Here is a 15,765-nt window from a genome sequence, read left to right on the forward strand (position 1 = left end):
CGGATAATCCTGGAAATAATGTGGAAGTTTTCCAGAGACATTGTTGCACGGAAAAGTTCTCTGCCAGTTTCTGCATCCCACAGGGATCCTGTGGATTCCCCATTGGATCTGAAAACACCAGGAAGGATAAGAACCCCAAAGTATGCATGTAAATGAATTTGGTCCATCTCCTTCTACCTCCACCTAACACACCTTCCTCCAAATTAATGCAGTCCAGAATGATTTCTGGATGGTGTCTGGGATGATCAGTTCAAAAGAAAATTCAATTTCACCATTTTTTGACATCCAGGCTACTGACTGGCTACTGCTGGTTGCTGACGGGCTGGCCCTGGGGCTGGCTGCTGACGGGCTGGTCCTGGGGCTGGCTGCTGACCGGCTGGTCCTGGGGCTGGCTGCTGACGGGCTGGTCCTGGGGCTGGCTGCTGACGGGCTGGTCCTGGGCTGGTTGCTGACGGGCTGGTCCTGGGGCTGGTTGCTGATGGGCTGGTCCTGGGGCTGGCTGCTGATGGGCTGGCCCTGGGGCTGGCTGCTGACGGGCTGGTCCTGGGCTGGCTGCTGACGGGCTGGTCCTGGGGCTGGCTGCTGACGGGCTGGTCCTGGGGCTGGCTGCTGACGGGCTGGTCCTGGGGCTGGCTGCTGACAGGCTGGTCCTGGGGCTGGCTGCTGATGGGCTGGTTGCTGATGGGCTGGTCCTGGGGCTGGCTGCTGACGGGCTGGTCCTGGGGCTGGCTGCTGATGGGCTGGTCCTGGGCTGGCTGCTGATGGGCTGGTTGCTGATGGGCTGGTCCTGGGCTGGCTGCTGATGGGCTGGTTGCTGATGGGCTGGTCCTGGGGCTGGCTGCTGACGGGCTGGTCCTGGGGCTGGCTGCTGATGGGCTGGTCCTGGGCTGGCTGCTGATGGGCAGGTCCTGGGGCTGGCTGCTGATGGGCAGGTCCTGGGGCTGGTTGCTGATGGGCAGGTCCTGGGGCTGGTTGCTGATGGGAAGGTCCTGGGGCTGGTTGCTGATGGGCTGGCTGCTGATGGGCTGGCTGCTGACGGGCTGGTCCTGGGGCTGAGAGTCAATCTCATCCTCTTCTTCCAATTCACTGTCAAGACTCAGAATTAACAGAGATCCTCATACTCCACACTAGCTTCTCTCTCCGAAAAAAAAATTCAAATGCCCTCTGAGCAGAGATTCTTTTTGCCATACTGATTTATTGTGGTAAGGAGCCACACGTGCTAAGATATTTATTTGTTGTGTCTCTCCACCAATTTGCTCCTGGCTGGGGTAGAGAGTGGGAAAATACTACTTTAAAAATAAAAATCTTTTTTTTTTTTTACAATGTCTCGAAATGATGTATTGTAATAATGTTGTGCAAGTTTCAGCAAGACATTGTTGTGGCGTAGCGGTCTAAGGCACTGCATCTCATTGCAAGAGGTGTCACTATAGTACCTCATTTGAATCCAGGCTGTATCACATCCAGCTGTGATTGGGAGTCCCATAGGGTGGCACACAATTGGCCCAGTGTCATCGGGGTTTGGCTGGAGTAGGCCCTCATTGTAAATAAGAATGAGTTTTTAACTGACTTGCCCTAGCTAAATGAATGTTCAAGAAAAAAAGTTCCACACACTATAAAGGGTCAAATGTGGCAGACAGACAGGTTCTTGGTGCTATGTTGGAACAGCAGGCCCGGGGAGGAGGAAGACAGAGTGAAGGCAGAGAGACAGACAGGTTCTTGGTGCTATGTTGAAACAGCAGGCCCAGGGAGGAGGAAGACAGAGTGAAGGCAGAGAGACAGACAGGTTATTGGTGCTATGTTGAAACAGCAGGCCCAGGGAGGAGGAAGACAGAGTGAAGGCAGAGAGACAGACAGGTTCTTGGTGCTATGTTGAAACAGCAGGCCCAGGGAGGAGGAAGACAGAGTGAAGGCAGAGAGACAGACAGGTTCTTGGTGCTATGTTGAAACAGCAGGCCCAGGGAGGAGGAAGACAGAGTTCTTGAAGGCAGAGAGACAGAAAACAGGTTCTTGGTGCTATGTTGAAACAGCAGGCCCAGGGAGGAGGAAGACAGAGTGAAGGCAGAGAGACAGACAGGTTCTTGGTGCTATGTTGAAACAGCAGGCCCAGGGAGGAGGAAGACAGAGTGAAGGCAGAGAGACAGACAGGTTCTTGGTGCTGTTGAAACAGCAGGCCCAGGGAGGAGGAAGACAGAGTGAAGGCAGAGAGACAGACAGGTTATTGGTGCTGTTGAAACAGCAGGCCCAGGGAGGAGGAAAACAGAGTGAAGGCAGAGAGACAGACAGGTTCTTGGTGCTGTTGAAACAGCAGGCCCAGGGAGGAGGAAAACAGAGTGAAGGCGCACAGCAAACCTTTGTGTTTTCACCTACACACACACACACTTTTATTACCCTTGGGTCTAATGGTCCCGAACACCACATATGTAATATAAATGTGTAGGGTGGTGGACAGTGTGAACTCAATGCAAATGTGTTATGTTACATGTTCTTCACAGAAAATGAGCCAAGGCCAATGAGACTCAGGTTCAAAAAATTATTCATTGTATAATTTATATTTTAGTAAACATTGAACATGGGTCCCACAGACCCAAACACCACACAAGGGTTAAAATAATTGTCAACATCAAATGGTTTTGTGATGAATAAGCCATCTGATTCGACGAAAGATGGAGTTGAATTAGTCTTTTTGACCATATGTCACGATCGTCGTAGAGAGGAGACCAAGGCGCAGCGTGATATGAATACATCTTCTATATTTAATGAAGAAAGAACACTAAATCAAACTTACAGAACAAACGTGACGCGCTATATATATATATATATATATATATATATATAACCAGTGCAGACACTGGCTCATTAATCCCCCTCCTCTCCCCTGTAATTATTCCCCAGGTCGTTGCTGCAAATGAGAACTTGTTCTCAGTCAACTTACCTGGTAAAATAACGGATAAATAAATAAAACATAAATAAACCACAGGCAACTAGACATAGACAATAACCCACGAAATACCAAAAGAAGATGACTGCCTAAATATGGTTCCCAATTAAAGACAACGATAAACAGTTGCCTCTAATTGAGAACCAATCTAGGCAACCATAGACATACATAAACAACTAGATAGTAAACGACCCCATAAACCTACAAAACCCCTAGACAGTACAAAAACACATACATCACCCATGTCACACTCTGACCGAACCAAAACAATAAAGAAAACAAAGAACACTAAGGTCAGGGCGTGACACCATCATTTCATTTCAAATATTGCAAAGCTTTTTTCCCGTCATTCTTTATATCATTGATCTTGGCTTCATAATACAGTTTCTTCTTCTTTTTGTTGAGTTTAGTCTCATCATTTCTCAATTTGCAGTAAGAGAGCCAATCAGATGTGCAGCCAGACTTATTAGCCACTCCTTTTGCCCCATCTCTTTCAACCATACAGTTTTTCAGTTCTTCATCAATCCATGGAGCCTTAACAGTTCTAACAGTCAGTTTCTTAACAGGTGTATGTTTATCAATAATTGGAAGAAGGAATTTGATAAATGTATCAAGTGCAGCATCTGGCTGCTCAGACCAAAACATATTTGTAACATCATCCACATAAGAGTCACAGCAAAATTGTTTGTATGATCTCTTACACACCATTTTAGGCCCAGCATTTGGAACTTTGGCTGTCCTGAACGTTACCTTCGGAAAGTATTCTGACCACTTGACTTTTCCCACATTTTGTTACGTTACAGCCTTATTTTAAAATGGATTAAAAAAAAAACTCAATCTACACACAATACCCCATAATGACAAAGAGAAAACAGGTTTTCTGACATTTTTGCAAATGTATAAAATAACAGAAATTCCCTATTTACAAAAATATTCAGACCTTTTGCTATGAGACACAGAATTGAGATCAGGTGCATCCAGTTTCCATTGATCATCCTTGAGATGTTCTGCAACTTGATTGGAGTCCACAGGTGGTAAATTCAATTGATTGGACATGATTTGGAAAGGCACACACCTGTCTACATTTACATTTACATTTAAGTCATTTAGCAGACGCTCTTATCCAGAGCGACTTACAAATTGGTGCTTTCACCTTAAGACATCCAGTGGAACAGCCACTTTACAATAGGCTATATAATGCCCCACAGTTGACAGTGCATGTCAGAGCAAACACCAAGCCATTAGGTCGAAGGAATTGTCTGTAGAGCGCCGAGACAGCGTTGTGTCGAGGTAGAGATCTGGGGAATAATACCAAAACATTTCTGCAGCATTGAAGGTCCCCAAGAACACAGTGGCCTCCATTCTTAAATGGAAGAAGTTTGGAACCACCAAGACTCTTCCTAGAGCTGGCCGCCCAGCCAAACTGAGCAAGGGAGGTGACCAAGAACCTGATGGTCACTCTGATAGAGCTACAGAGTTTGTCTGTGGAGATGGAAGAACCTTCCAGAAGGACAACAATCTCTGCAGCACTCCACCGATCAGGCCTTTATGGTAGAGTGGCCAGACAGAAGCCATTCCTCAGTAAAAGGCACATGACAGCCCGCTTGGAGTTGGCCAAAAGGCACCATGAGAAACAGCTTTAGAACAAAGTTCTACAGTATTAGTAAACATTTGATCAATACATGTGGATGATCTTGCTCCTGTAGTTTTTGTAAACACACTGGTAGAGTGATGTCACGGCTGTTGAAAGGAGAGGACCAAGGTGCAGCGTGGTGAGCGTACATATTCGTTTATTAATCAAAATTACGCAGAAAAAAAACAAATAACACTGCAAAAACAAACCGTGAAGCTCAAAGGCTATGTCCTCTTAACAAAGTCAACCTCCCACAAAGGAAGGAGGGAAAACGGGCTACCTAAGTATGGTTCCCTATCAGAGACAACAACCACCCGAGCCACTGCCTGTTCACCCCGCTTTCATCCAGAAGGCGAGGTCAGTACAGGTGCATCAAAGCTGGGACCGAGAGACTGAAAAACAGCTTCTATCTCAAGGCCATCAGACTGTTAAACAGCCACCACTAACATTGAGTGGCTGCTGCCAACACACTGACACTGACTCAACTCCAGCCACTTTAATAATGGGAATTGATGGGAAATTATGTAAAATATATCACTAGCCACTTTAAGCAATGCTACCTAATATAATGTTACATACCCTACATTATTCATCTCATATGCATATGTATATACTGTACTCTATCATCTACTGCATCCTTATGTAATACATGTATCACTAGCCACTTTAACTATGCCACTTTGTTTACATACTCATCTCATATGTATATACTGTACTCGATACCATCTACTGTATCTTGCCTATGCTGCTCTATACCATCACTCATTCATATATCTTTATGTACATATTCTTTATCCCCTTACACTGTGTATAAGACAGTAGTTTTGGAATTGTTAGATAGATTACTTGTTGGTTATTACTGCATTGTCGGAACTAGAAGCACAAGCATTTCGCTACACTCGCATTAACATCTGCTAACCATGTGTATGTGACAAATAACATTTGATTTGATTTGATAGACTGCTGTCCCTGATTGAGAACCGTACCCGGCCAAAACATAGAAATAGAAAATCAGAGAAAACAAAACATCACACCCTGACCAAACCAAATAGAGACATAAAAAGGCTCCCTAAGGTCAGGGTGTTGATAGGTGATAATGACCTGGACCAGATTACAGGCACTGGTTACAGTGAGAAGCTTCCTCTTGAGCGGACAGCTTGATGAAAAACAGTCAGGTCTCCTCTCTGTTTACATCACGTACACTATCAAGCATTTCACACACATTATTTAGATACTGACTGTTAGCAATTGGTGGTCTATAGCAACACCCCAAAATAATAGACTTTAAATGAGGCAGGTGAACCTGCAACCACAACACTTCATTAAGAGTTAACATGAGATCTTCTCTAAGCATTAAAGGAATATGGCTCTGAATATATACTGCAACACCCAACCTGCTCTCAGGGCATTTAGTATTATTCAGTATGTATATCCGCGACTCTCCAAATAGTATGATATGTTACGTTTCATATGGTATGTATTAATTTGTGGATGTCTATCACCCATTTTGTATGATATGTTACAAATTACAATTTGTATTATTAAGTTATGATATTGCAAAACTTACAATATGTTACGAATTTGCGAAAAAGGTACTATATGTTATGAAAATTGCAAAATGTATGATATGTTACGAATTCTAACTAGGTAGCTAATGATAGTTAGCTGGCTAACGTTAGCTAGGATAGGGTTTAAGGGTTAAGTTTAGGAGTTAGGTTAAAGGGTTTGGGTTAAGGTTAGGGGAAGGGTTAGCTAAAAGGGTTAAGGTTAGGGTTATAGGGGAAGGGTTAACTAACATGCTAAGTAGGTGCAAAGTAGCTAAAAAGTAGTTGAAACATTGCTAATGAACTAAAATACTAAAGTTGCCAGTAATGCAATTCTACCCTGTAACCTTTGGGTTGCTTGAAGTTTGTGTTATATGCCTACCCATCCACCCTACTTTCGGTAACCATCTGCCTTATTTAACCATACCAAATGTAATATATCATACTAATTTGAGTGTCTCAAATGTATATTTATTATGTTACATCTAGTCCATGAGAACAGGCTGCAACACCACCTACATAAGCATTCCTGTATCTACTATAGATATATCTAGTATTCTCTTGCTGTATCATGAAAGTAATAATCTAAGTGTGTTATGCAGGTGAGTGAGGACCCAACAGCGATTCAACAGAAACAGAGTCTTTTAATGTCCAAACAGGGAAAACATAAATCCTCAATCTTTACAGGAGATGTCCAAACAGGGAAAACATAAATCCTCTATCTTTGCAGGAGAGTCCTCCTTCTAGTAGTAGAGGAGAATTGCAGGGCTAGCGGCAACAGACTGCAGGTCCCTCTGGGTAGGCGCGGGCCGTAGAGGACAGAGACACCTGTTCACACGCAGCATCTGATGAAGAGGCAGACTACGACAGGACGGGACAAGGGCAAAGCAAACAAGAATCCGACAAGGACAGAAGCAGAAACAGAGAGAGAAATAGAGACTTAATCAGAGGGCAAAAGAGGAGACAGGTGTGAGAGAGTAAACGAGGTCGTTAGGAGAATGGGGAACAGCTGGGAGCAGGAACGGAACGATAGAGAGAGAGAGATAGTAACCTAATACGACCAGCAGGGGGAAACGAAGAGAAGAGAAAGCACAGGGACAAGACATAACATGACAAAGTGAGTCTCAGAAATGGCTAATATATGTTATCTGATGTTAGCAAGATATTTATTTCATTAACCTTATTTCTACGGCTACATCTATATTAACATGGATTATTTTCAGCCCTTTCCTGAGTATCTTCTCAGAGACATAATATGGAAAAGAGCAAACAAAGCAAAGGGAAAAACATTTATCAGTCCTTTAATCAGTAGCTGTGTGTAAGTGTCTGTGTGTGTGCTGCAGGGTTGAAGCTACGAACCCATAGGCTTGGCCCTCTCATCCCTCCAGGCTTCTGGGAGGGAGGGTGGACAATGAGCCTGTCATATGAGCCTGTCATAGCAGATGTAAGTAATGTCCCCATGCGCTCTGGCAGCTTTCATGGCTGGGATAAGTTGGCCACCCCTGAACTCTGTTTCCCAAGTGTTGGGTGTTTGGAAAATGTTTGTTTTTTTAACCCTTATTTAACTAAGTCAGATAAGAACAAATTCCTATTTACAACAATGGCCTAGAAACAGTGGGTTAGCTGCCTTGTTCAGGGGCAGAACAACAGATGCTTACCCTGTCAGAGATCCAAACTAGCAACCTTTCAGGGATTCAAACTAGCAACCTTTCGGTTACTGGCCCAACGCTCTAGCCACTAGGCTACCTGCCGCCCCCAATTATTGTTATAACAATCATTTCGAAAAGTTCACCCAACCTTCAAGAAAAATGTAATGAATATCAATATTCAGGTTGTTTATGCCTACTACAGAGATTGGGGGTAAGGCCATGCGATTGACTAGCGTCCTGTCCAAGGGGTGTACTTGTACACCAGGCTGCCTTACACTACAGAAAAAGGAGATAAGCTCCTGCCCTATGAGCCGTTTTGGCTTACACAAGTCATGGCTTGTGCAAGGCTACTTACTTACTACCTATGCCTACTCGTTGAAGATCCATGGCATCATCTAACTCAACAAAGACAAAAAAAGAATGTGTTTATAAGCTGTGAGTCCCCGTACCATCTCTGCCTATAAGCTGTGAGTCCCCGTACCATCTCTGCCTATAAACTGTGAGTCCCCGTACCATCTCTGCCTATAAGCTGTGAGTCCCCGTACCATCTCTGCCTATAAGCTGTGAGTCCCCGTACCATCTCTGCCTAGCATGTGCACAATACTAAAAGGTCAATCAATTATATTTGATTCCTGGAGCATTTAACATCCAATGCTTATATGTCTGATTTATTCAAAACTGTCTGTGAATGGCTGCTGTCACGTTCTGACCTTTATTTCCTTTCTTTTGTATTTATTTAGTATGGTCAGGGCGTGAGTTGGGTGGGCAGTCTATGTTTGTTTTTCTAGGTTTTGGGTATTTCTATGTTTCGGCCTAGTATGGTTCTCAATCAGAGGCAGGTGTCATTAGTTGTCTCTGATTGAGAATCATACTTAGGTAGCCTGGGTTTCACTGTGTGTTTGTGGGTGATTGTTCCTGTCTCTGTGTTTTGCACCAGATAGGGCTGTTTTTGGTTTTCCACGTTTATTGTTTTGTAGTGTTCATGTTTATCTGTTTTTATTAAACATGAGTCAATATAACCACGCTGCGTTTTGGTCCTCTACTTCACCACAGGAAAACCCTGACAGCTGCACTAATACATAGCCTCATATCATTACATTTCAAAGACACAAGTAGACATTTCAGATTTCAAATATGGGATTACTTGCCTAGTTAAACAAAGGTTAATAAAAAATGTAATTCAATTAGACTGTCAGAACTGGGAAGGTGGAAGAATAAAATAACTGTAGGAAATAACAGTAGTGTTGTATCTGACAGGTACACTAATTACCCTATAGTTTAGCCCATTGTTAAGAATTAGAATTGTTGCACTCATCAGACCAAATCCAGTAACTAGATAATAAAATTTCCTGAAGACGAGGGACATAAATCTTCCCCTTCACACTAACCAAATAATTGTTCTATTAATTCCCCCCCCTCTAGAATCAAACTTACACTTTCAATTTAACAATTTGTTTGACAAAATTATTTTCATTGTAACAAATAAGGTCACCCTACCAAACTTCCCTGCTAAATCATAATGTAAGTCTGTCTGATGCCGTTTCGGTGTCACAACCTAAATGCCAATCACCAAACAAGGGGTCTAATCCAAGTGTGGATTAAATGGAATTGAATACATGCTGTCAAAAGGCTGCAATCTGCAATGACAGGGATGGGAGTAACAGCAACCTCATTTTGTTGACAACATTGTACATAAAACGACTGTGCTGCTCTTTATACAGCTTTATAAAATCAGTGGAGAACATTCTCTGTCTGAATTCAGCTACACTCTAATCTTGAGTGGCGTTTCTTTTAAAACATGCATCCAATCCCCTTGATCCCTTACATAACTAGACCAATCATATGCTTCAATGTGCCACAGTTCACAGTGCTGTTGCAGGACAGGACAATGACAGGGGTTCCGCTCAGTAGATCCCTTCTGTTAATTGGTGTTTCCATCTTCCCTGCCTGGAACTGCAGAGTAACAGCGTAACCTACGTTGTTATCGTGTTGACAAAGAAGAAAGCAGATGGGAGGACAGTGGTGTCTATATCACAAGTGAAGGATTTTTTAAAAATGAACAAAAATAGTTCTACAAGCAGTTGTTACAACACCAAGAAAATAGCTTCAGGTGTTGTCCAAATACTGGTGTAGTCAACTAATAAATGAATAGACGACCTGACCAGAGCGGTCTAGGACCTGAAGAACAGTTTGTAGTTCTCCCAGGGTCAGCGAGGTGAGTTTAACCAGGAGAGCGTGAAGATGACAGCAATCTGCAGAGCTGCTAACTCTCACACATTGGCCGTGAGAACACGCATTTGACCCTCTTCTTCTCACACTTTTTCACCACACCTCTTATATCGCACCCATTGAAAAGAACGGCTTGTATTTTTCTAATTAGTCAGCGCGTTACCTTTTCAACTGTGCTCCAAATAGTTTTGAAATCGGAGCGTCTGCGCCTGCAATTTAACATCCTGAGCCACAAGCCCGGGACAATGCGTGGTCCTGTGGTCCCAGTCACAATGGCTAACTGCGTTCAGGCCTTCAAGGAAACCCTGCTAGTTTAATAGGCAGCCTGGCTATCTTCTACGTCAAGCAGCCCCTCAGACCCTTGGTCGGCAGGATCCCTGGACAGATAGCAGCAGCCCCAGCAACTGATGCCAAACCAAAATAGAGAATAAAAGCCTATCTATGGCCAGGGCGTGACAGCGTGTGTTATCATGTGTATGTGTATGCGTGTGCATGTGTGTGTGTCTCTTCACAGCGGTTCCATAAGTTGTATTTTTATATTTAAAAAAAATCGAATTATACTGCTTGCATCAGTTACCTGATGTGGAATAGAGTTCCATGTTGTCATGGCTCTATGTAGTACTGTGTACCTCCCATAGGCTGCTCTGGACTTGGGGATTGTGAAGAGACCTCTGGTGTGTGATATGTATGGGTGTCTGAGCTGTGGGCTAGTAGTTTAAACAGACAGCTCATTGCATTCAGCATGTCCTACATTCTTTACAAAAACAAGTAGTGCTGAAGTCAATCTCTCTTCCACTTTGAGCCATGAGAGATTGACATGCATATTATTAATGTTAGCTCTCCGTGTACTTTTAAGGGTCAGTTGTGCTGTCCTGTTCTGGTCAAACACAATGTTTTCAAAAAGTTCACTAAGGGTTGGTAACAGGCTGATTGGTCGGCTATTTGAGCCAGTAAAGGGGGCTTTACTATTCTACGGCTACTATATTGTGATCACTACATCCGATGGATTTGGATACTGCTTTAAAGCACATTTCTGCAGCATTAGCAACGATGTGATCAGTACACGTTGATGATTTCATTCCTGTGCTGTTTGTAACTACCCTGGTAGGTTGACTGACACTGGTTACAGTTCGAAGCTTTTTCTTGAATGGGCAGCTTCGATATAGGTAGAATTGAATACAATAAAATAGAATAGAAAACTACATAGGTGGGATACAGGCTGCCGGGGCGACAGGTAGCCTAGTGGTTAGAGCGTTGGACTAGTAACCGGAAGGTGGCAAGATCGAATTCCCAAGCTGTCGTTCTGCCCCTGAACAAGGCAGTTAACCCACGGTTCCTAGGCTGTCATTGAAAATAAGAATTTGTTCTTAACTGACTTGCCTAGTTAAATAAAGGTAAATAATAAAACAATAGAATAGATAACTACAGAATAGAATAGATAACTACATAGATATAATAGATAACTATATAGGTAGGTAGAATAGATAACTGCATATCTTTGTTGGCCATAATAGATAACTACATGGTAGAATAGAATAGATAACGACATAGCTAGGTAGAATAGATAACTGCATATCTTTGTTGGCCATAATAGATAACTACATGGTAGAATAGAATAGATAACGACATAGCTAGGTAGAATAGATAACTGCATATATAATATATCTAAGTAGAATATAATAGATAGAATATATAACTAAATAGTAGAATATAATAGATAACTACATAGGTAGAATGGATCACTACATAGGTAGAATAGATAACTACATAGTAGAATATAATAGATACTACATAGATAGAATAGATAGTAAAATATAGTAAAATAGTAAAATATAATAGATAATGACATAGGCAGCATAGAATAGATAAGGACATGTGTAGACTAGAATAGATAACCATATAGTAGAATATAATTGATAACTACATAAGCAGAATACAATGCAATATAATAGAATAGAAAATATATGTTAGGAATTGGGAGCGGGGTTAGTGCTAGGAGAACCATTATACACTAGACCACACTGCCACACTCCATCGCCAGGGGGGCAGCACCAACTGGATCTAGTTGCTGAGCCAAGGTCTTTATAAGCCGACAGGGTGCTGAGCCAAGCCTTTATAAGCCGACAGGTGATGAAGGTGGTGGTCAGTCAGTGTCCCAGAGCCGTAATGCTGCTTGTTTGTTTCGTGGCCGTAATGCTGCTTGTTTGTTTGGTGGCCATGAGGCTGCTGGTTTGTTTGGTGGCCGTGAGGCTACTGGTTTGTTTGGTGGCCATGAGGCTGCTTGTTTGTTTGGCCCTGGGCCTAATGTAAGGTGGCTGTCTCCTAGGTACATACAGTCAACACCTGGTTGCATACGTTTACTTCCACATATTAATGCACACATCAAATCAGGTTACAGACGAGTTAGCTAGGTCTAAGTCCCCTAAACTTAGCGAGTGTAACAATACTAGCAGGCTAGCTATTGATTTCGTAACACATACTATCCCTTTTCTGCCTCACAAGTGAGATAGATTTCTAAGACAGTAAAATAACATTCCAACTTCTCCCCAATTACATTCGCTTCCTGCTAACAGCCAACTAGCATAACACTGAGTCAGAGTTTTCCAGGCAGCAGCGCTTAGGTATTAATATCATGTCTGATCTCACAGTGCAATTAGTAGGCCAGCCGTTTGTCTTAGATAAGGCGGCGTTAGTGCTCTTGTGCTCCTCGAGGCTCTACTTTGCGTAACTGTTTCGTTAAGAGGATTAGTCATTACAGTTGAGACTCATCCTTGAATGGCACCCTATTTACTAAATAGCGCACTACTTTTGACCAGGGTTCTGTACTATATACGGAAGAGGGTGCCATTTGGGACACACCAATGCTTTTGATTATTTCAGATTTAGGGTTCTTCTTTCGTCTTCATCCGTTTAAAAAAAATGTAGTAGCATCTGCAGTAGTTGAAGCTGTCAAGAAAGGTTTTAAAACACATTCACGCACACACACACCCATGCACGTGCACACATACCCACACATTCATTAAGGAGGCTTCATCAACAGTGTTTTTACACAGTGAAGATTGTCCCTTGCATGTAGTAAACATTTTAATGACGAGCCCGCAAATTAGGCTGTTGAGACCTAAATTATAAGATTCTACCGACTGCAGTATCCTATAAGATGTGTTCCTTTGAACACTCAGTAACTACATGGCTCATTGGTACAGTATGTGTCTAAAAAGATTAGAAATGTTTTCTGTTTACTGTTTAAATGTTACCACATGAAAAAAGGACCGTGAAGTCAATGAAACCACTCTGTCAAACACAACCGGTACAGAGTCTAGAGGCAGATGGCTGTATTTACTAACTCACAAACAGCCTTAGACACACACATGCATCGTCTCTCTCACTCTCTCTGCTGTCTCTCTCTCTCTCCCTCTGCTGTCTCTCTCTCTCTCTCTCTCTCTGCTGTCTCTCTATCTCTCTCACTGTCTCTCTCTCTCGCTGTCTCCATCTCTCGCTCTCTCTCTATCTTTCTCTCTGCTGTCTCTATCTCACACACAGACACACACTCCCAGCCCAAAAATCCCAGCCCCAATTTGGCGACACACATTTGTCACAGTGTAAAAGGTATAGATTTGTAGGACTGTAAGCCTGCTAACAGCCAGGAGTTTAATGACATCATCAAAGCGAGTCTGTAAAAGGGTGTGTTGTGTTGATTAATGCCGGGCCATTACACTATAGTGAGTTATAGACTTAGGACCTGTCTGGACCAAGGGGCCAGGGTTCCGGTATAGAAGCACGGTTTTGACTGCTCCTACAGTTTTGCATCGGTACTGCAGTTTAACTGACGCCTGGCCCAGAAAGACAATTTCCATAGAGTCATCACCTTTGTGCACAAAACATCCATTGAATTATTCAAATAATTGTCACTGAGGCTGATTTCTTTTCCATCACTCTTTCTTTCTTTCTCTCTCTCTCTCTCTCCCTCTCCCTCTCCCTCTGCGTACGTACAGTGAATTTATCAATGATACTTCCTGTGTGGTAAGCAAACCAATAAATCCTGTTGTTTTTGTGGAAGGTCAAATTGAAAAGAAATTAAAAGTGTGCAACCATGATTTTATTTCAGCCACTGCAAGTATTTCAGCATTGAGTCACGTTGTAGCTGGGCCACTGCAAGTATTTCAGCATTGAGTCACATTGTAGCTGGGCCACTGCAAGTATTTCAGCATTGAGTCACATTGTAGCTGGGCCACTGCAAGTATTTCAGCATTGAGTCACGTTGTAGCTGGGCCACTGCAAGTATTTCAGCATTGAGTCACGTTGTAGCTGGGCCACTGCAAGTATTTCAGCATTGAGTCACGTTGTAGCTGGGCCACTGCAAGCATTTCAGCATTGAGTCACGTTGTAGCTGGGCCACTGCAAGCATTTCAGCATTGAGTCACGTTGTAGCTGGGCCACTGCAAGCATTTCAGCATTGAGTCACGTTGTAGCTGGGCCACTGCGAGAGAGAGCTGGCCTAACTGTTTGTTACAGTTTTTCTCAATTGCTAAAACACAATTTCTGAACCCTTGCTCCATTTCCTGAAAACATTAAACACAAAACCTCATCTTCAAGCACTATTTACATAACCTCTGACTCCTCTCGCAAAATGAAACATTCGCCTCAAACAGTTTCACCTGTGTTCAAAATCAAACACGCCTCTCAAATCATAAACTGATTTGATATACACTCTCAAGCAGTCAGTAAACAATACACCGAAAAATAGAAAACACATTGTTCAAAACATACAATTCTCAGGGAGAAGTACATTTTTAATCTAAAAATATATTCATATTTTTCCGTCATTGTCTTTTGATGAAAGGAAACATGCTCTATCATAGTAGCTCAAAATTGATCAGAAATTACTACTCTGTTTTGCTCTTTGCAATTTAGTTTTTTGTTCTTCCTCCTCCTTGTACCCCTATTTTTACAGTACTGTACCCTGCATCTCACAAACTTGTCCTTTGTCTCTGTGATACTGTAATTCTTGTTCTTTGTTGATATGAATCTGCAACCAGTCAAAATCTATTGAGCAGTCAGTACTGTTAATAAATGGAAAGCACAATTTTCAGGGCCATACAATTAGTCCATTGTACAGTATACAGCCTACAATGCACTGTACTACAGTATACAATACTAAAAGGGACAAAAATCAAAGGAGTAAACATGTGATCAATGTGCTTCTTCTTGTCTTTGGGCTGGGTCAGGCCAGAGCACTTCGTCGACATCACAAGCAATATTGTCCCTCCTGAGGCAACGAGGGAAGAAGCCTCTTGTGTGCCGTATCCAGCCCTGACATGATGCCTCACCTATATCACCACAGGCTAAATCCATGGCTTGCAGCAGATTTACTCTGGTGTAGGGTTGTCTATCATACACTTTCCATCTCCAAGAGGAGAAAAACTCCTCAATCGGATTCAGGAAAGGCGAGTATGGAGGGAGGTACAAGTTCATAAACTGCCCATTGATGTTAAACCATTCCCTTACCTGAGCAGCTCGGTGGAAACTGATATTGTCCAACACTATCACATAGCTGGGAATGGGATTCTCATCTAGCTCTTGACCCTGCTGCTCTTGAACCTGCTGCTCAAATAAAATATATCTTAGATTGGCAATACATCTTAGAAGGTGCTGGGTGTTATATGGCCTGAGTGTAACATGGTGATGTAGAACACCATGGTCCTGATAGCAGCACAGATTGTGACATTGCCATCTCGTTGACCAGGGACTTCAACAATGGCCCGCTGTCCAATC

The sequence above is a fragment of the Oncorhynchus nerka genome, linkage group LG2 (genome assembly GCF_034236695.1).
Source record: "Oncorhynchus nerka isolate Pitt River linkage group LG2, Oner_Uvic_2.0, whole genome shotgun sequence".
Lineage (NCBI taxonomy): Eukaryota > Metazoa > Chordata > Actinopteri > Salmoniformes > Salmonidae > Oncorhynchus > Oncorhynchus nerka.